Source organism: Lepus europaeus, chromosome 1 (genome assembly GCF_033115175.1).
Source record: "Lepus europaeus isolate LE1 chromosome 1, mLepTim1.pri, whole genome shotgun sequence".
In the NCBI taxonomy this organism is placed as follows: Eukaryota; Metazoa; Chordata; class Mammalia; order Lagomorpha; family Leporidae; genus Lepus; species Lepus europaeus.
Genome location: NC_084827.1, coordinates 170,882,196 through 170,904,649, shown reverse-complemented (window position 1 = coordinate 170,904,649; position 22,454 = coordinate 170,882,196). Strand labels below are relative to the sequence as shown.

The 22,454-nt window shown below is 37.7% G+C and overlaps 1 long non-coding RNA gene across 2 annotated transcripts in view; it reads left to right on the top strand.

Moving 5' to 3' along the window:
- LOC133767789 (uncharacterized) overlaps positions 1-16,581 on the top strand; it is a 34,772-nt gene extending 18,191 nt beyond the window's left edge. The window contains exons 2-4 of one of the 2 annotated variants that reach the window (XR_009866911.1): positions 3,864-3,988; positions 5,111-5,220; positions 16,234-16,581. This is a non-coding gene — a long non-coding RNA (uncharacterized LOC133767789). The remainder of the gene's footprint in view (positions 1-3,863; positions 3,989-5,110; positions 5,221-16,233) is intronic. The other variant, XR_009866910.1, reaches the window with a different exon arrangement.
- Positions 16,582-22,454: the final 5,873 nt, after the last annotated feature.

Below are 22,454 nucleotides of genomic sequence, written 5' to 3'. Positions count from 1 at the left end.
CTGCATTGAATTATTTTGTTCAAACATTGTTTTGGATGTATGTTTCTTTGGAATCACTTTACCTTAGGTAGGAATTTGTCTACGTTTTTAAGAAACCAGAGAAATTTTCCTTAAAATTGATGTAGCTTTGTATACTTACACCAGAAATATATGAAACTCCATCTTTTGGGATTTCCTCTAATTAAATCATACACAATTCATAAATAAGAATATTTCTTAAAAGAAAAGAAAATCTATCAAAAATTTCTTTCTTTTTGTGGGGTTATGACACAGAGATGTACTTTTTATTTTTTATTTTAATTTTTAATTTGTTTTAGCAGATTCAATGTGCTTTCTAGATACAATTCAGAAACAATGGTATTCCCTTCCTCCCTCCTCCCTCCCTTTATCTCCCTCTCACTCTCCTTCCTTTTTGTTTTCTTTTTTATTTAATTTTGGAGATTACATATTTTAAATTTGCAGTACAGTAAAGAGTCTTAATACTTCACAGAATAAGAAATTTAAAAGTAAAAAAGCAAAAAGACGCTAGTTTAGTGGGAGTATAGACAATCACCATAAACAATAATTGAAAGGAAAATGACCATTTCACCTGTATAAAATAAATTTTAGGGTAATCACAGAGCATTTAAACTGTAGTGACATGCCATCCTTAACCATTGGTTTCACAAAAATATAAAACAATGTTTTACAAAACTAAACTTGCAGCAATAGAACAGTCAAAATACCTGGAAATTTAACAGCAACTGAATGATCAATGAGTTGAAGAAATTACAAAGGAAGTAAAAACATTTTTGAAATAATTGAAAATGAAAATAAAACATATCAAAACCTGTGAGAAACAGCAAAAGTAGTGTTAAGAGGAAAATTTATGGCATTAAGTGCTTACATTAAAAAAAGAGAAATGTCTCAAACTAAAGATCTAATGATACATCTTGAAGACCTAGAAAAACAAGAATGAACCCAAACTAAAATCAGCAGGAGGTGAGAAATAATAAGGATCAGAGCAGAAATAAATGAAATTGAAACTAAAAAATTACAAAGACTAACAAAGCAAAAAGTTGATTTTTTAAAAAGGTAAACAAAATAAACATCTACCCAGAATAATAAAGAAAAAAGGAGAAAAAAAAAACACATAAATAAACACATAAATAAAATTACAAATGAAAAAGGAGACATAATAATGAACTCCACTGAAATATAAAGGGTCATAAGAAACTACTATGAAAAACTCTATGCTAATAAGTTTGAAAACCTCAAGAAATGGATAAATTCTTGGATTTGTATAACCCACCAAGATTAAACCAAGAAGATATAGACAACCTAAGCAGACTCATAACAAGCAATGAGAGTGAAGCAGTATCCAAAGTCTGCCATCAAGGATAAGTTCAAGACCTGATGGCTTTATTACAGGATTCTATATCACATTCAAAGTAGAAGTAACTCTGATAGCTTTCAAACTATTCCAAAATATTGAACAAGATGGAACTCTTCCAAATTATTTTTATGAGGCCAATGTTACTTTGATACTAAAACCAATAACATGACATGAGAAGAAAACTACGTCCTTAATGAACATAGATGCAAATATCCTCAGCATAATACAAAGACATCAAATCCAAAACTATATCAAAAAGATCATGCCTAATGATCAAGTGGGATTTATCTCAGAAATGCAAGAGTGGTTCAACATTTGCAAATCAATAAACATCATAAATCACATCAAAAGAATGAAGAATGAATTTTTAAAATAATTTTGATAAGGAAAACAATCTAAATTAGAGGGATGGTTTCATCAGAAGTGGCATATCAACCTACTTCTGCCATTGGAACTGTGTCACTGAAAAGTCACATTCTAGAATAATGTTAAAGACATAAGGAAACAGAATAATCAGTATTGACAATGAATGTGTAGTATTGGGCAGTTGGCTTATCAGTTAAGGTGCTGGTTAAGACTCTGGGTGACCCTGCATGCCTGAGTTAGATTCCCAGCTCTGGCTATTGACTACAGCTTTCTATTAACCCTGGGCAGCCGTGGTGATTATTCAAGTAACTGGGTTTCTGCTACCTACTTGAAAAACCTAGATTGTGTTTCTAGCTTTGGGCTCTCACCTCATCCAAGCCCTAGACATTGCAGGCATTTAGGATGTAAACCAGCAGATGGGAGCTTTGCTTCTATCTGTTTCTCTTTCTCTCTCTGCTCCAACATTCAAATAAATACATAAATAATTTTTTAAATGTGTATGTAATGCAATCCTAACTGTAAAATGAAACATTTGTACACATATGACAGGAAAAGTACTGAAAAGAAATATATCAAAAGTTTAACTGTCATTTATGTCATATTGATTACTCCTAATATGATTGAGACTGAATTTTATATTATCTACTTTATGCTTTTAATCTTTATATATTTTATAATGAATTTTATTTTAATAACTAAGAAAGATACACATCCTTTAAAAGGTTAGCAGTTTTAAGAGTTAAAGTGTCCTGAGAACACCATTTCGAATAGCTTATCAAATTATAGATTGGTTGACTTATAAGCAATAGAATTTTATTCTTCACATTTCTAGAGGCATTAAGTCTGAGACCAGGCTGCCAACCTCAGAGGGTTCTTGTCTGAAGCTTCTTCCTGATTACTGACAGAAGACTTAGCATTGCATGTTCACATGATGGGAAGAACTAGCTAACTCTGATTTCTCCCCCATACAGGCATACTTCAGTTCATGAGGTCTCCATCTTCATGATCTGTTTACCTGTCAAAGTCCAAGATACAAATGTCATTATATTGGGAATAAAGTTTTATCTTTTGAATTTGGGGGAGACACAAACATTTTGTTCATTAGAAGCACACAACCTCAGAAAATCTCTGGAAACAGAAAATGTCAATAATTATTGATTAAGGAATTGGGGTTTCCTAGAAATACTAGACAGGTTCTTCACAAGAGGACTCACCAAAAGGGACCACTGTTTGGCACATATTACCTTATCTCTTTGCCAGTGCTCTTTCTACTGTCCAACACTGCATCTTTGGATAATTTTCAAGTGACTAACCTATTCAACTAAAAAACATGGTTATGCCGGCGCCGTGGCTCAACAGGCTAATCCTCCGCCTTGCGGCGCCGGCACACCGGGTTCTAGTCCCGGTTGGGGCACCGATCCTGTCCCGGTTGCCCCTCTTCCAGGCCAGCTCTCTGCTGTGGCTAGGGAGTGCAGTGGAGGATGGCCCAAGTCCTTGGGTCCTGCACCGCATGGGAGACCAGGAGAAGCACCTGGCTCCTGCCATCGGAACAGTGTGGTGCGCCGGCCGCAGCGTGCTACCGCGGCGGCCATTGGAGGGTGAACCAACGGCAAAAGGAAGACTTTTCTCTCTGTCTCTCTCTCTCACTGTCCACTCTGCCTGTCAAAAAAAAAAAAAAAAAAAAACATGGTTATATAAAATAACACAGCTAACAGTTCTTCACAGTCCATGCTATTCTATGAACCTGTACAGAAGAGCAACAGAGAAGTATTAAGTAATGTTACTTATTAAAGTAATACTTTACTGCCCTTAGGATCTGCTGCATGAAGTCAGAATATGTGCATTTCTTTATATATATATATATATATATATATATATATATATATGAAGGCAGAATGGTAGAACCAGTACCTACCATGGCTATTCTAGAAGCATCAATCCACTAGGCAAATTTGGAATTATAGTAGCCTCCTGTAGCCAAGGATAACATAGTATATGCTGTTAGAGAATATAAGAAATGCATTTAATTAAACAAATTATTTTGTCTATAAGTGTTCACTGGTAACAACTTACAACCAAAGCCAATACGTTTTCTCATCCTTTATTTATTTTGCAACCATAGACTGAGTACCTTGGTTAGATGACTCAAATTTAGTCATTAGTAGCCTGGACATATTACTGGAAAATTGGAAGAATCACGACTAAATATATGTGATGCCTTTTTGGAACTGCACAGGATTCTATAAGGTATTATTTTGTTTTAAAAATCTAATGAACATGTCTGTTTTATAAGCATAAACATGTACATTAGAACTATAAAAATAAGTAAGTATTCTGAGGAAAAGGGCCTAAGAGCAACAGTTCACATGGGAAAAGTAAATTCATTTCAACTTAGGTGACCTGGTCTATCTCTGTGGAAGGTACTAAAGCACTGTAAACATTGCACTGTGAGTAGAAACTCAACAGAAAAAAAATGAATTTTATATTAGTTTTAATAGCTCAATGAAAATCAGAGTATCATAAACAATATGCAGTGTAAAATATTAGTGAAATCTCCCTTATAATTTGACAAATAGCCTCTAGTGAAAGCACTATTTAATAGAGTAATGCAATAGGAATATATTGGGCAATATGTTGTACATCAACTCTTTGTCCAATTATTTCACACCAGGAATCCTGTATTAAGCCCTCGTGGTTTGAACAGTAAGGCTGCCTTCACCATGTAGAGAACCTGGAGTTATCATCATTGGAATGCTTATAGGCTTACATGTTCAGAGATACTGGCAGAAGCAAAGGAGTGACCTTCAACACAGACATCTTTTTGTATTTTCATGCAGCGATGGACTTGTTCATTTCCCTTTCACCCCCTGCTAGAGCAGAGCTCTCCCAATTTGCAGACAGAGTCTCTATCCCACTTGGTCATACCATCTGTCTCCATATTGCAGTTTACTCTGCATGAGTACCAGGTAGCAGACGGGATTTTGCCCAATAGCATGTACAGCAGAAAGTCTTTCACAGGCTCCCCACAATCTGTGAACATATGATCAGTCTAGGATAACATACTGTACTAAAAATATACCAAAGAAATGTTCATGTGGTGATAAACAAGAAACCTGAACCAAGGAGGAATTGTGCCATGAGCTTCTGAGATGTATATTTCTATGTGTACTAGAATGATGATGGTCTGTCAATGGGAGAAGACTGGATCAACTAATGTTTGTTTCTCCACTTCGAGTGTTAATATACATTGAACAGTATGGGCATAGTGTGTTTGGCCTAAAAGCTAAACTGTGAGTTAAATGAGTGGAAGTCTGAGAGTATTTGTCATGCAGTAGTCGATTTGATACACAAAACTGACATAATTTCCAGGATAACTTCAACTGCAGAGTAACATTAGAAGAAATATTTCAGAAGGCTTCAGATTGAAAAATTTAAAGATTGTGTCTCCTATAGTTTGTGCTGCATCACTCATTCATTATGTAAGTATACCATCACTTTTATAGAACCTGATGATATTCCCAAAATGTTTTATGTATATATATATATGTATATATATATATATATATATACACATTCATATCAGAGAGATCTTGTGCAGACTAATGTCATTCCATGCAGGAAGGAGTTTTGCAGATTTTTAAAATATCTATTTTGTCATTATATTAGAAACTTATTTTAAAATTTAGAATTTGTTACTTGATTTAATATCAGATATCAAATATATCCATTTGTATTTGATTAATGGAGTTGAACATTATCTCATATAATACCTCTTCCCTACCTTTTATTTTCATTTCTATTTGCTGAGGTTGTGGAAATAGGAACAAAAATTAGATGTCTTATTAGATTGTTCAAATGACTATGTCATGGATTAAATTGTATGATACTAATGTGGATCCAGACTGGATCTATATTTGGTGTAGCCACTTTAATTCTCATATAAACCCAAAGGTTTGGAAACCTGGGTTATATCTTCTCCCCTATGATGGGGAGCCATGGAGTGTGACAGAGATACCAGTACATTGTGCGTCGCAAGTCAGGTATTCACACACAGATCTTTCCTTCTGGGACTATGAACCACTGAGTTAAAGTCCATATGCTTCACATTTCAGTTCTGGTACGTAGTACCCTTGCCACTTCATTACTGTGCATTGAAATTCCTGGCCCATAAAAGTTAAAATAGCCCCTCAAGTCCTGCAGGGCACTGTTTTAAGTACAGATCCAGAACAAAAATGATGGCTCCATCACTGGCAGGGGTGGTGACCAAGAGTGTGACAAAAGCTTGGTTGGGTATGGCCTTACTCAATACCTGGGTTATGAGAACAAGTCACTAGATTGGAGCCTACCAGGGGGATGATAGGACTATCTGTCTCATAGCTGTGGACTGTGGTAAGGATTAAACATACAGAAATGTAGTATCTGACACAGAGTACATTCTTCATGTTATTACTACATATGAATGCAGATTTGGAAATACAGTCTTCCATCAGTATCCACGGGAGGAAAGAGTCCATGGTTCCTCCAGAATCCAAAATCCATGGTTGCTCATTCAAGGGTCTTACAGAAAATGGCATAATATTTGCACATAACAAATATGCATCCTCTCGTGTATTTTAAATATCTTCTAGATTATCTATAGTACCTTAAACAATGTAAGTTCTGTGTTCATTATATTGCTGGGGAATTATGGCAAGAAAAAATGTACATATTCAGTACAGATGTATGTTTTTCAAATATTTTCCATCTGAGATTGGTTGAATCCACAGGTGTGGAAACCATGGAGAAGGAAGGCTAATTGTGTTGCTTTTGTGAGACTGGATAATCTGTTTATTCTGATACTCCTCAAGTTTTACCCATGCAAAACAGAAAATCTTTGCTCCAAAAACAGTTTCAAACAGAAAGCCATAATCAAACTAACCCTCTTCTCTCTTTAAAAAAAAGAAGATTTATTTATTTACCTATTTGAAAGTTAAAGTTACAGAGAGGGAGAGAGAGAGAGCAGTTTTCTATCCGCAGGTTCACTCCCCAAATGGCTGTAGTGATCATGGCCCAACCAAGACAAAACCAGGAGCCAAGAGTTTCATCCTTGTCCCCCACATCTTTGCAGGGGCCCAAACACTTGAGATATCTTCCTCTGCTTTCCCAGGCACATTATAGGCAGCTGGACCAGAAGGGGAGCTGTGGGACTGAAACTGGTGCCCATATAGGACGCTGGTGCTATAGGCTGTGGCTTAACTCACTACACCACAGTGCTGGTACCTAAACCACTTCTTTTTTTATTTTTACTCTTACTAGACACATTACTAAGTGGTTTATTTCTCTAAGCAGCCTCAGTAAATGCTAACGAATTATTTTATGTGAGGTAAAGACTTCAATCCATCCTGTGTTGTTCATACATGCTGATCACATGTCCATAGCATCACATTCATTGTAAATGTTGTCAGGTCTACTCTTTTTTTTTTTAACTTTTATTCAATGAATATAAATTTCCAAAGTACAGCTTATGGATTACAATGGCTTCCCCTCATAACTTTCCTCCCACCCACAACCCTCCCCTCTCCTGCTCCCTCTCCCCTTCTATTCACATCAAGATTCATTTTCAATTCTCTTTATATACAGAAGATCAATTTAGCATATATTAAGTAAAGATTTCTGTGTGTTTGCACCCACACAGAAACACAAAGTGAAACATACTGTTTGAGTACTAGTTATAGCATTAAATCACAATGTACAGCACATTAAGGACAGAGATCCCACATGAGGAGCAAGTGCACAGTGACTCCTGTTGTTGACCCAACAAATTGACACTCTAGTTTATGGCGCCAGTAACCACCCTAGGCTCCAGTCATGAGTTGCCAAGGCTATGGAAGCCTTCCGAGTTCGCCGACTCTGATCATATTTAGACAAGGTCATAGTCAAAGTGGAAGTTCTCTCCTCCCTTCAGAGAAAGGCACCTCCCTCTTTTTTTTAAAGGGAAAGGGTTTATTGGGGAACACCCAATAGACCAGAAAGCTGATTCCAGCTAAGACTGGAAGAAAAGTCATTCGTCTTTTGTAGGTAGAGGGGTTTCTCTGTAGAGAAATTTTGAACAATTACACAGCATTAAGTGGGGAAGAGGACCATCAGTACACACAGGTTGGGAGTAGAGCCATTGGTAGTAGAGGTTATGATTACAAAGGAATGAGGCCCAAGTGCACTAGACAGGGTCTAGAACAAAGGACAGAGTCATTATTAGAGGAGCTAAGAAAGGTGCTATCTAAGCTACAATGAAGTTTTGATTGAGAGGCAAATAGAACCTGATAGAAGGGGCTTGATAATAATCTGTTGGGCTTTAGGCCTTGTAAGTTAAGAGGCCCAGACCTATCTATCTCTTCACATGGGGTACATCCTAAGAGAGGTGTGAACCTCCTGGGGGAAGGCACTCTGTTGACTTTCATTACTTAGCTGGCCTGGGAGGAGAGCTGGCCAGGTCAAGGCAGGGGGCATCTCTAACAAGAAATTTACAGTTCTGCCTGCAATATTGCGGACCCTATGTGGCCATCCCCTCAGCTGCAGTGGTCACTTTGGAAGTTGGGCTGAGTGAAGGGCTTTTCAGCTTAGAGCCAATAAGATCTGTGGCTCTGACCTGGGCATCCTTCGACTCCAGGGCAGGTCCATTTCCAGTGATCCAACTCTTGGCAGAGCTGCCAGGGCTCTTCACAAGCTGACTTCTGCTGAAGCCCAGGCTTACCACATTGAAAGCCACTGCAGTGGACTGGCCTGTTGGGTCTCCTTGAGGGCAGATCACTGTACAGATCAGCCATTAATAGGCCTGCCACCCATTGCTTCTGATGCCTAGCTTTCTTTTCCTCCTGGTTTGTGTTAAAGCAGACCAAAGGATGCAAGTCAAGGGAGTGCCCAAGTCCGATCTCTAATCTTCGGTGGCCTGAACTATAGTCACAGGCATGTTCTGTAGTAGTTTTTCTAAGGTAGACAATGCCCATGAGGAAAATTATATTCTCACTTAAAAACTTTCTTTCCCTTTGGTCTGAAATGGAGGTTTTTTTCTACTTACTGCTTACTTCGCTGATGGCAAAATAAATCTAGCTATGAGATTATAATTTAAGCTCTAATTTTGGCTATGCTATTACAGAAAAATATTAGCCATCTCTTTTATAAAGTCTAAAGATTAAATTGTGCGTCCTACAGTTTCCTTCATAATAGAATTAGTTTCCTACCTTGAAGAGAATAGAGAAATGAAAGAAGAATTTGGGCTTAGAATAGAGAAATGAGGGAGCAAGTCCTAGATCGCTTGCTGACAATAGCAATATTACATGAATACTTAGCAAACCATTTCAACCATTAGATAACAACTTAAGAAAACATTTACCAGAAGGTCCAATGCCTTCTATAAATTTTAAGAATCATGCATTTGGAACACCTCTTAAATATCTAACATGGTGTAAAAATCTCCAAATTAGGATAACATTTTAAATAAAGTAACACAAATTTTGGCCTGAGCTTTTTTTCATTTCTGTTGGCACGGTGTATCTTTTTCCAGCCTTTTACTTTCAGTCTGTATGCATCTTTGTTGGAAAGATGTGTTTCTTGTAAGCAGCAAATAGGTGGGTTTTGTTCCTTAACCCAATCAGCCAATCTTTGTCTTTTAACTGGATTGTTCAGGTCTTAACATTCAATGTGACTATTGAGAAGGAGTAACTTTGCCCTGCCATTTGCCAAAGATATTTTCTAATATATACTTTGAGCTTCATGTAATCTTTTGCTGTGAGGTTTCCTTCCTTTACCTTCTTTCATATTGATGACCATGTTTCTGTGTTTCTGTGTGTAACACATCTTTAAGCATCTTTTGCAGGGCTGGACAAGTGGTGACAGATTCTTTCAATTTCTGTTTGCAATGAAAAGTCTTAATTTCACCTTCATTCACAAATGAGAGCTTTGCAGGATATAATATTCTGGGCTGGCAGTTTTTCTCTCTTAGTACCTGGGCTATGTCTCGCCATTCCCTTCTAGCTTGTAGGGTTTCTGATGAGAAGTCTGCTGTGAGTCTAATTGGGGATTCTCTGAGAGTAATCTGACGTTTCTCTCTTGCACATTTTAGAATCTTTTCTTTCTGTTTCACTGTGGTGAGTTTGATTACAACATGTCGTGGTGAGGATCTCTTTTGGTCATGTTTACTAGGGGTTCTATGAGCTTCCTGTGCTAGGATGTCTCTGTCCTTCTCCAAACCTGGGAAATTTTCTGCTAGTATCTCACTAAAAACGCCTTCTAATCCTTTCTCCCTCTCCATGCCTTCAGGAACTCCTAGAACCCGAATGTTGGGTTTTTTTACTAGTATCCTGTAGATTCCCAATAATGCTTTTTAGGTTTCTGATTTCCTCTTCTTTTCTTTGGTTTGACGGTATACTTTGTCATGTCTACTCTTATTTTTCCCACAGCACTGTCAGCTACTCAGTAAAAAGGAAGTGTGCATTCTTTTACATCTCTTGTCACCAAGCCCAGCTTTTGCTGGTGAGTAAATGCAGGTTAATGCTAGTTCAATACAGTTGTGTTTGAATGGAAAAAAATATTTATTCTTTGATTTTTTTTACCATAAATTATTTAAACTGGGACCTATGGATTTCCTTGAGGTAGTGATGTTTAAGAGGCATCCTATGTTATTTGCAAAGTTATTTATGTTATAGATTTGTCCAGAAAGGAGAAATAAAGGTTTATCAACTTTCTAGGGCAGCCTGTGGCCCTAAACAGTTTGGGAATCATTAATAGGAAGTCAATTTTTCCCCCATAAACATCATTTCAAAAAATCTTAAAGATTTGGGCATACATTTGGCACGGTGGATAAGGCACTGCTTGGGATCTTTGCATGTCAAATCACACTGCCTAGGTTTGAGTTCTGATGCTAACTTCCTGCTAATGTATGTTCATTGTGTACCCATCAGTATACAAGGGAGAGATAAACTGCATTCCTAGATCCTGGCTTTGGCCTGATCCAGCCTGACTAATGAAGGTTTGGGGAGAGAAACAGTGAATGGAAACTCTCTCGCGCTCTGGCTCTGTGTGTATGTGTGTGTGTGTGTGTGTGTGAATCTATCTGTTCTTTGGTTTGCAAATAATTTTAAAAATCATTAAACTTTTAAGATGATATTTTCTGATCACTTTGTGCCTTAGATATCTTACCTCTTTATTATTGCTTTCTCAGCTTCATGCAATATCTATTTCCTGAAAAAACTCATGAACCTCCTATGAATATTATTTAAGCATTATCTTCCCATGAGACTTCACGTGATCAATCAAATTCCTTTAATAAACTATGTGGTTCCCATTTCATCATATAGTGAATATTGTCAATTGAGAAGTAATACATCATTATTATATTTAGAAAATAAAATTGAAACACATTATTTGCCTGATCAAGGAAGCACATATGTCATCTAAAAGTATCCTTCTCCAACCCTTCCTTCTGAGACAGGAGTGCCTGATAAAGGCAAGTAGTAAAATTTAAGTGTGCTTGATATTCAGTATACACAGTATTTAAGTTATTGCCACTTGCATGCATTTGGCCTTTAATTGTATGCTTTAACAATATATATATATATATATATAGTTAACAATATAATAATATATATATAATATATATAGTATATATATTATATATATTATAACTACTTTAGAAAATATTGATTTATTTGAAAGATAGAGAGAGAGAAAGAGAGAGAGAGAAAGGGAGGAGAGACTGGGAAAGATGTTCCATCTACTGGTTCACGTCCTAAATGCCTGCAAAAAGGCAAGGTTGGACCATGCCCAAGTCAAGGGTTGGAACTCAGTCTGGATCTCACAAGTGGGTGGCAGGGAACAAAGTGCTTGGACCATTATTTGTTGCTAATGTTGTGCATTAGCAGGAAGATAGAAGCAGAAGAAGCAGAGTTGGGACTCAAACCCAAGCACTCCAGTATTTGATGTGAGGTCCTAAGCAGTGTTTTTTTCACTGCTGTATGAAATGTCTACCCTGGCTCTAATTTTTAAATGATTAAATATAAAAATTTTGAGACAGTCATATTTACTTGGGATGCCTATATCCCTTACTGGAGTACCTGGTTTGAGTCCCAGCTCCTCTGTATCCAATCAAACTTCCTGCTAAAGCATATCCTGGGAAGCAACAGTGATGGCTCAGGCACTTGCCTCCCAGCCACCCATGTGGGAGACTTTGACAGAGTTCTGGGCTGCTGTTAGCTTTGGCCTGGCCCAGACCTGGATGTTGCAGGCAATTTTGGAGTGAATCAAATGAGAAAAGATGGAAGATCTCTCTCTCTTTGCCTTTCAAAGAAAATAAAAATACACAATAAATAAATTTTTAGGGTTCCTGAAAAGTTTTCTTTTTTTACTTTTATAAAAAATTATACAAATGGGGGGCCAGTGCCGTGGCTCACTTGGTTAATTCTTTGCCTGCAGTGCCAGCATCCCATATGGGCGACGGGTTCTAGTCCCGGTTGCTCCTCTTCCAGTCCAGCTCTCTGCTGAAGGCAATGGAGGATGGCCCAAGTGCTTGGGCCCCTGCACCCACATGGGAGACCAGGAAGAAGCACCTGGCTCCTGGCTTCGGATTGGTGCAGCGCCGGCCATAGTGGCCATTTTGGGGGTGAACCAATGGAAGGAAGATCTTTCTCTCTGTCTCTCTCTCTCTCAGTGTCTAACTCTATCTGTCATTAAAAATTATACAAATGGAACAAATTTCATGTATTTCATATATATAGTTATAATAGAGTAATGTAATCCTCACTTCTACATCTGGCTGTGTGACCAATTCTTACCACAAGAACACATGTGGGAATGATGTGCAGCACTGCCAAGCCTAGGACTTAAGACCCAGGTGTGCTACCTTTACCTTCAAAAAGAGCAATACTGGCTCACTCCTGGATGCAGGAGCATTTGCTCTGGGATACTTGAACAGAACACTTGTTCTGGGTATGAAACAAACTTCTAATGCATTAAGCTACTGAAATGTTGATCCTGTTATTTGGTTTTATTTTTGTCACAAGAGTTAGTCTTACTTTAAAAGGCACGGGAATTCAAGAGCATAGTCACATAAAACACTGAAATGAGAGTGCCCAGATGCATACTAATGTCTAAAGGCCAAAGTCCAACACTTCTGAAGGTTTCTTCAGGTTGGTGTGAACTCTAGAGTAAGGCAGAGAGAGAATCATATGTCATGGATTATAGGGATTGGAGATAAAAATAAATCTATCATCACCACATCATAAGGCAAAGAAAAAGGGGAGAGCTTTGTGGGTTCTTGTTTTTATCTGTTTTCTTGATACAGAATTCTTAGTAACAGGAGGATGTGGGTGGGTTAGTATTTGGAAAATCCGAAGGAAAGAGAGAAAAAGAGCAAGAGAAAAGATAAGAAGTGAAGAAAAGGAAAAGGAGGGATAAGCGTTCCTTTAGCTTAGTAAGACTGGACATTTCATAAATTGTTTTTGGAAAACCAAAAATTGAGTGTCTTAAACTCAGGTTTCAATAAAGAGTTTCACAGAAGTCTGTGAGTCCCTTAACATTTTCCAACAATCTTTAATTTTTACACAGATGTTTTTCTGGGATTGGTGATCATTCAAAAGTTTAAGAATCGTTTCTCTAAAGTTACTTTGGCCACATTATTTGGGGCATTCTGATTTAGTCGTCTTCTTGCCAATTTTCCTTTGCTTCCTTGAAAGTTAGTACCTAAGGACAATTTTATAAAAGCCATATGAAGAATGATTTTACAAGTATGTTGTATATGTGTGAACAAAGTTCATTCTGTCTGCTTCCTGTTGTTTCTTAAATCATGAACTTGATTAGATCAGAAACTGCCTTTCCAGGGAAACTTCTTCCATCAGAATACCTAAAACAGGTTCCTTGCAGAATGGAGCCTAAAAATGTTACTGATTCCTGATGATGAAGTGTCTGATACCATCCACTCAGGAGTCAATGGAAATATTAGAGTTGAAAATTGTATTTTCTGTTTCATTGCCTAGCTAATATACTTTGGGAGACACACATAATGATTTTAGATATAAGAAGACAAAACTATGGATGAGATGAAAGGACTGATAAGATGTCATTGATTTAAATAAGAGAACTAGTCTTACATGATGGAGACTTTGAACATAGAAGGAAGATGTGGATACGATGTTTCTTTGCCCTATGTAGGGTGGTGAATTTGGAGAGATTTGGGTAGGAAATATTGAGTCTTTCATGAATGTCATATTTAAATGATGATGTTTCTCATAGAGGTTTTGTTCTATGAACCTGGACTTCTACTTTGCCCCAGTTTGCTAGAAGAAGCCAGGATCAAATAAGGCTACTGAGATGATTTTACTACTGGATTAATTAAGGTCTCCTTTCTTCTGGAGGTATTATAATACACTTTCTGGTGATTATCATGTGAATAACATGAGCTGGAGTTTAACCTACTGGTTAAGATGCTGGGTAAGACACTTGTGCCCCATATGAAAATACCCGGGTTTAAAGCTTAGCTGCAACTTTGGAGCCCAGCCTCCCTCTAGTTCTCACCCTCAGGGATAGCAGTGATTGTTAAATTAATTGAGTTGCTGCTACATACATGGGAGACGTGGCTTGATTTCCCAGCTCCTAACTTCAGCCCGTGTTCAGTCCATGTTCAGCTGTAACTGTTGTGGACATTTGGGGATTTAACCACTGAATGGGAGATATGTCTTTCTCTTTCAAATAAATAAGTAAATAAATGAAAATCAACAAATAGCATTATTCCAGAGTTTCCTTAGAAGGGTAATAATCAGGAAAATGCACATCAGGCAGGGGATTTTAGGTGAAATATATAAAAACATACTAGTGGCTGATTATTTTTATAGCAGATTTGAAAAACATGTAGGTGTCCCATGAATGAAGCAGTTTTGCCACTTGCTTGTTTTGACTGGACCATTTTTAATACATTCATTGACTTGGTGTTGAGAAGCTTCCCAGTGAGCAGGAAGTGCTAGGTTTAGGATTCTGACCTATCTATGAGGGACTTTCAAACATTCATAGAAAACATGCGCTAGGCCGGCGCCGTGGCTTAACAGGCTAATCCTCCACCTTGCGGCACCGGCACACCAGGTTCTAGTCCCGGTTGGGGCACCGGATTCTGTCCCGGTTGCCCCTCTTCCAGGCCAGCTCTCTGCTATGGCCCGGGAAGGCAGTGGACGATGGCCCAAGTCCCTGGGCCCTGCACCCACATGGGAGACCAGGAGAAGCACCTGGCTCCTGGCTTCGGATCAGTGAGATGCGCCGGCCGCAGCGGCCATTGGAGGGTGAACCAACGGCAAAAAGGAAGACCTTTCTCTCTGTCTCTCTCTCTCACTATCCACTCTGCCTGTCCAAAAAAAAAAATGTGCTATACAAAAACTATGCATGAATTTTAAATATTTTTAATTTAAATGTTTTTTGCATCAGCATAAATATCTTTTAATTCTGTTTTTCATGAACATTTTGTAGTACCTTCCTACATCTGATAGTTCCCAACGTCAGCAACAAACATTTGTGGTGAACATGATGTCAGTAGTTTTCTATGAACATAGTTTTTGAACTTGACATGTAGGGGGACAGAGGTGGGGAGTGGAGAAAACAGGGTGATATTTCTTTTAGTTGCTTCATTTCAATGATTTGCTTGGCCACAAAGAGTAACCCCAACAAAGAGAGAGACCTGAACTAGCCCAAGGGCTTCATGAAGCAGAGAGCAGAAGCAGCTTAGTTCTGGAGTGGAGGGAGCAAAACCCAAAGCACTTGGAGGAAATATTTCTTTTTTTTTGGGATAAGAGCTCACCTCAGTATGACTCAACTGGAACAAAGAGGACTGAAGAAGAGGCAGTGCTCCTTGTCATGTTGTATTTTTGTAGTTTGGGACTGCCTGGAAGAGCATTTCCTTGGTAGCAGAGCAGAGGGTTCCTTGAGGTCTCCCCAAGGCATATCCTGTCAAGGTACATTCCTCAAATGGATGGCAGGCAGAGGACATGCAAAAACAATGGTCCCGAAGAGCAGGAGGGGACTTTCTCTGTAGTAACTGGCAGGTGCAGGATAAGAAAGAGGGGGAGCTCAAGCAAGGACTCCTACAGGGCTCCTTCCATCATGCGGTTTCTACTACTTCGAAACAGAGGAGTTGAACTCTGAGACATCCTCATTAGATTATCAAGGTAGCCTTCGTCTCAGGGCTGCAGGCTGTTGTTGAGCAGGAAAACCATCATGACCAGAAAAAGTCTGTCCTTGAAGAGTATTGTAAGTGTGGGGTCTTTGAAGCATAACTTCCAGAATCAGCAGGTGTGAATGAAGAAATGGTATGAGGGATATTCAAGGTCCCTGATGGAGTTCCACCAGTATTTGCTACACTGCTTTTACCCAGTTATCGCTAGGACTGACTAAGGAAAACATGAGAGCGAAGAGGCCACAGTTCTGCAAGTGAAGGCTATTATACCTATGTAACTGTAATGTGAGTGCATTTATATTTGTAGGAAGGCAAAGTCGATGCGGTACACACAGATCAAAGAATTCAGAGCTGGAAGTAAAACTGGGTCATCTAATGAGCACTCTTCATCATTTGGTAATGAAGATACAAAAAGAAGAGGAAAGATAAATGATTTGCCAATGACCAGATATCCAACTAGTGGCAAAACAACTATGAAAATTCAAAATTTCTGATAGCAAATTATCTTTTTATCAATTCTATAAATTATATAATAGAAAATTTTTGTAATTTGAGGACTTCCCATTCATGCCCTGAAAACATGTCAAGGATGCCATTCTCTCTGTCACATAGTATGATAGAGCTTTGACACTATGGTCTTATACTCCTGATCATATTGTTATATTACTAAATATTATCCCAAAATAAGATTTACAAGCATTTGTGTGCCTTTATCATTGTCTCTTCTGGTAACATATGAGGTCAAGTTGCTGATGCACTGGAATGGGTGATATCCCATGTTGCTTTTTCCTTCTAAGGACATATTTGCTAGAATAAATACTTCTATTCACTTTTAGAAAATAGTGTAGCCCATCTCTAACAGTCTGGCTCATTGCTTTCTTGAGCTCTTATGGAGATTATTACATAGCTCATCAAATTAATTTCCTTTAAAAGCTAATTGTGATGCAATGGTGACTTCTGCATCCTACGTGGAAGGTGCTGAGGGAAATGATACCTTAGGCAGCCTTAGATATTGCAATGAAGCTATGGCTTCAGGTATTAAGGCCAGTGGCTTGCCCTGTGCAGAGCAGAAAGATGTCAAAGTCTAGAGTGTTCTGGGCCATGGCCAAGGAGGAAAGGCCAGAAAAGTTACCCTGAGTGACCCTGACATGCCTGGTGCAGGGCCACATTCCGCTCAAGGTGAGCCTGGCTTTCCTGTGTCCAGCTATCACATGGGCAGAGAGGGTGTTTTCTGTGGTGTCAAGCCTATTCTTAGGCCTGATTCAAAGAGAACACATCAGGTCACTGGAAGTAGGTTTGGAAACAGGATACTGATTTGAATTCCAAATCTGTCACTTGCTCTAAGATATTATCATTGAGATATGGCAGGCCTCAGCTTACCAACTTTATATTATAGAGTATAAGAATATAATGAAAAGCTATGCTAGAATATTATCAACACATATCTATATTTAGACTGAATCCATATATGGCTTGCTTGATGCTGGGAACTATATGAGCAGCAGAAATTTAGAAATCCTAGCTTTGTTTGGTACAATGTCAATTTTCTAAACTTCTTTTTCTTTCTTCTATTTTTTCTCTCTCTAAACATACAGTTTTGAGTGGAATACTGTATTCATTTTTTTTTTTACTTTATTTGGTAAAAAGCTTTTAAATAAAGCACATGGGTTAAGATGTCTGTATGAAAGTATAAAAAGATAGTTTCAGGTCTTATAGTTAAGCCTTTGATTCATTTTAAGTTGATTTTTACATACAAAGAGGGACAGAGTCTAGGTTCATTCTTCTGAATATGGCAGTTTGGCTATCCAGTTTTCCCAGACATATTTCTTTCTTTTTTTTAAAGATTTTATTTATTTTATTTGAGAGGTAGAGTTACAGACAGTGAGAGGGAGAGACAGAAAGAAAGGTCTTCCTTCCTTCCCACATCGCTGCAATGGCTGGAGCTCTGCCAATCTGAAGCCAGGAGCCAGGAGCTTCTTCCCGGTCTCCCACGTGGGTGCAGGAGCTCAAGGACTTGGGCCATCCTCTACTGCTTTCCCAGGCCATAGCAGAGAGCTGGACTGAAAGAGGAGTAGCCGGGACTAGAACAGGCGCCCATATGATATGCTGGAGCTGCAATCGGAGGATTAACCCACTGCGCCAGGGCACCGGCCCCATCTTTCTTTTCCTTCCTTCCTTCCTTCCTTCCTTCCTTCCTTCCTTCCTTTCTTTCTTTCTTTCTTTCTTTCTTTCTTTCTTTCTTTCTTTCTCTTTCTTTCTTTTAGATTTATTTATTTATTTATTTGAAAGTCAGAGTTACAGAGAAGGAGAAGCAGACATAGAGAGAGAGAAAAGCCTTCCTTCCTCGAGTTCACTCCCAGATCACCACAATGGCCAGGGTTGGGCCTAGATGAAGCCCATGCACTTGGAGCTTCATCTGGGACTACAACATGGATGCAGGGGGCCAAGGACTTAGGCCATCCTCCACTGCTTTCCCAGATATATCTGCAGGAAAGTGGATTGGAAGTGGAGCAGCCTGGACCTGAAGCAGGGCCCATATGGGATGCTGCTGCTTCAGGTGGTGACTTTACCCACTATTTCACAGTACTGGCTCCCAGAACCATTTCTTGAAGAGGCTGTCCTTTTTCCAAGGTATGTTTTTGACACTCTTGTCAATAATCAGTTGGCTGTAAATGTGTGGATTCATTCTGGATTCTTTGTTCTGTTCCATTGATCTATGTGTAAACTTTTATGGTAGTTCCATGCTGTTTGGGTTACTCTAATTTTGGGGAACTTATGTATACTGATAGTGGGAATGTCACTTACTAAAGTGATCATGGAATACAGTATAGAAGATCTTCAAAAAAACTAAAAACAGTACAAATATCTATAGTGAAAGGAAAGGAAATTAGCAAACCAAAGTGTTACTTGCATTGTCATGCTGATTGTAGCACTATTCACAATAACCAAAATACAAAATCAACCAAGTGATAGATGAATATGTAAAGCATATGTATACACAAAAGAATAATATGCAGCTATAAAAAGGATTAAATCCTGTCATTTGCAGCAACATAGATAGAACTAGAGGATATTATATTAAATGAAATAAGCCAGACATAGAAAGATAAGTACTGCATGTTCTTACTCATATATGGAAACTGAAAACTGGATTTCATAGAAGTAGAGAGTAGATTAATGGTCACAAGAGGCTAAAGAAGATAGGGTAGGGGAGATAGAGGTAGGCTGAATAAGATGTACAAAATGCAGTTACATAGAAGAAATAAATTCTAGTATTAGCATAGTAGAATGATTATATTTCCATAAAAATTTATTGTATATTATATAAAAAACAAGATGGTTCTTAACACAGAGAAATTATAAATGTTAAAAAATATAAATGTCAATTAACCTTATTTAATGATTACACATTTTACGTATGTATTATTACAATGCATCACTTAAATATATGCACTTAGTATGTTAATAATAATAAATAAATAAATAAATAAATAAAAGAATCTTAATACCACAAGAAGTAATTAGTCAAGCTCGGAAAGTTGGAAATTCCACAGGAGAAAGACCCCATATTTCTTTCACAAATGAATGGCATGAAAAAGGGGTGAAGGAGAAATTGTTAGAGATTTAGACATAGGAGAACAACTGCATAATGGGTAGGGGGTTTCCTTTTGAAATGATGGAAATGTTTTGTAATTAGATAGATTTGGAGGTTGTACAGAATTGTGAATGTAATAAATGCTTCTGAATCATTTACTTTAAAGTTATTAATTTTATATTATGTGAATTTCACCTTAGTAAAATGGAAGACTTAACAGGAAAAAGTAGGGAGAAATGAGTTTTATGGAGAAATGACTTTTATATCTAATAATCAACAACAAAAATTTAACTGATATTCTTTTTGAAGATGGGGATTTTATAATACAGTTTGGAACATATTTCATAGAAAGTATTGAAATTAAAGTACTGGTATTTAAAATGAAATAAATTGTTAAAATGTTCGTATTCAGCTATCTAGAAAATTGAATTTTGTAACATACTTTGAATCAACTCTTTGACAGATAAATGAAACAATATTGTAACTGAATTAAAGTGTCAATTATAGATTTAGCAATAATGGGAAATTTTGAAAGATATCATTAGAAGGACATAGAGATGCATATTTATGAAGTAAAACTCAGGAGAAAGTTGAGAGAGTGGATGTAAGGATGTAACTACTTGGATTACAGAAACAGTCAATAAGACTTGAGTTTGTATACTTGGGAAACATCAAGGAGTTGGCCATTCTGTATAGTATAACTTGGACAGTGAACGCCGAGGATTATTAATAGCACAACAGCTGGAGGGATTTCAAAGACATCCTGGGAAAGTGCCTTAGTTTATTACGATTTCCAAAGAAATTGAGAGGGTCCCACTTAGTTGATATTTGAAGCACACCCCCTAGTTAAGCTGTACTCTCCAAAATTTGAAGTATCACTTTCTCAACAAATGGTAGAGCAACAAAATGAACAAAAACCAAATACTTAAGTACTGTTTATTTTGATGTGACTCAGAATTATTTTTATTTTTATATTGTCTTTGAAAACTCTATGTATTTAGAGTCCTTTGAAATTCATATTAAATGTGTCACAAAATAGAACAAGATGATTAGAAAATTCCAATGTATATATATATATATATATATATATATATATATATATAGCACACAATAAAATAACTGAGTAAAAATTAGCAGATTCCTTTTGCCTCTGTCAAGGTTATTTACCTCTTTCTCCTGATCAAAATATCATTTGAGCATCCACTCTTCCTTTGTTTGATTAAAACTTTAGAAGTAGATTTTGATTAGTGTTATTCCAGCTGTGAGTCACAACCAACAGTAAATCATAAAACCAAGATAGTGGGTCATCACATTGTTTCTTATGTGACATAGAACAGGACATAATAGAGTATTACATATAGATTAGAGTAGTGAAGAATAAGAATAATCTTATAAAAGGTTTTTCTGAGCAATTATATATACGTAATTGGGTCTCCATGTACAAACATTTCTATTGTGGGTCACAGAGTTTAAAACCTTGAAAGCTAGGATTTGAAACTAATCAACATGGCCCTGTTTCCCTTGTCATTGACCTACTTGTGGCTGTGCAACAGAATTTTGAACACTGAGCATTGAGGTAAAGTGTGCTAAGTGTCTTCTAGAAAAGTTTATTAATGGATTATAGGAATCACTGGGTAAGAGACAATCCCATTTCTTCCTCTATACATTTTCCTGAATGGATATAATTGAGAAATGCTATCACATCATGCAACACAAGATGATCTGGCCTGTGGAAGATGAAAGGTAGAACAAACTTGGCTTCTTGATGGTGTCCCTGACCTGCCAAGTGCACCCTGGTGTTTCCTTACCTCTGAACTTCTGTTGTAAGATAATACAGATTTGGGACTATTTATGTTACTTAGCTTTAAGTTTCAACTATTAGTAGCTTACAGCATTGTAAGCAATGTAAACTATCATTCATTTATTCAATTTATTGTGTATTAAGTAACCCTTATGTGTGAAGTTCTAAGTGCTAGTCATATATCTATGAAGAGAAAAATAAAGCCCCTGATCCTGATAGTATATACTTAACTACTTGTCACCACATCAAGTTTATGTGATGTAGGCAAGTAATAAACAGTTAAACAAATAAATGCAAGCAGATTATGATTAATATTCTGAAATTGGCAAATAAAAGAGCTGTCTGCACCTCAATGTTTATTGCAGCTCAATTCACAATAGCTAAGACATGGAATCAACCTAAATGCCCATCAACAGAAGACTGGATAAAGAAATTATGGGATATGTACTCTATAGAATACTATACAGCAGTAAAAAATGGAGGAATCTGGAAAACATCGAAGGGACAAATATCATATGTTCTCCCTGATCTGTGACAACTAACTGAGCACCTAAAAGGAAGCCTGTAGAAGTGAAATGGACACTATCGAGAAACAACTTACTACTTTATTCCTTTTAGTAATTTTTTGGTTCTACTTAATACCATTGGTTGAACTCTTTAATTAACACACAGTTATTCTTAGTAGTTTAAATTTAACTGAAAAGTGATCCCTGTTAAATGTAAGAGTGGGAATAAGAGAGTTCAGCACATGCTCACCCGGACTTACACCTAATGGCAGAGGTAGAAACGTGCCAGCAGATTCCAATTCAGGACCATCAGGTGGCATGTAGCCGGCACCATGGCTCACTCCGCCTGCTGCACTGGTACTCCGGGTTCTAGTCCCAGTCGGGGTGCCAGTTTTGTCCCGGTTGCTCCTCTTCCAGTCCAGCTCTCTGTTGTGGCCAGGGAAGGCAGTGGAGGATGGCCGAAGTGCTTGGGCCCTACACCCGCATGGGAGACCAGGAGGAAGCACTTGGCTCCTGGCTTCGGATCAGCGCAGCACACCGGCCACAGAGCACTGGCAGTAGTGGCCATGTAGGGGGTGAACCAATGGAAGGAAGACCTTTCTCTCTGGCTCTCTCTCTCACTGTGT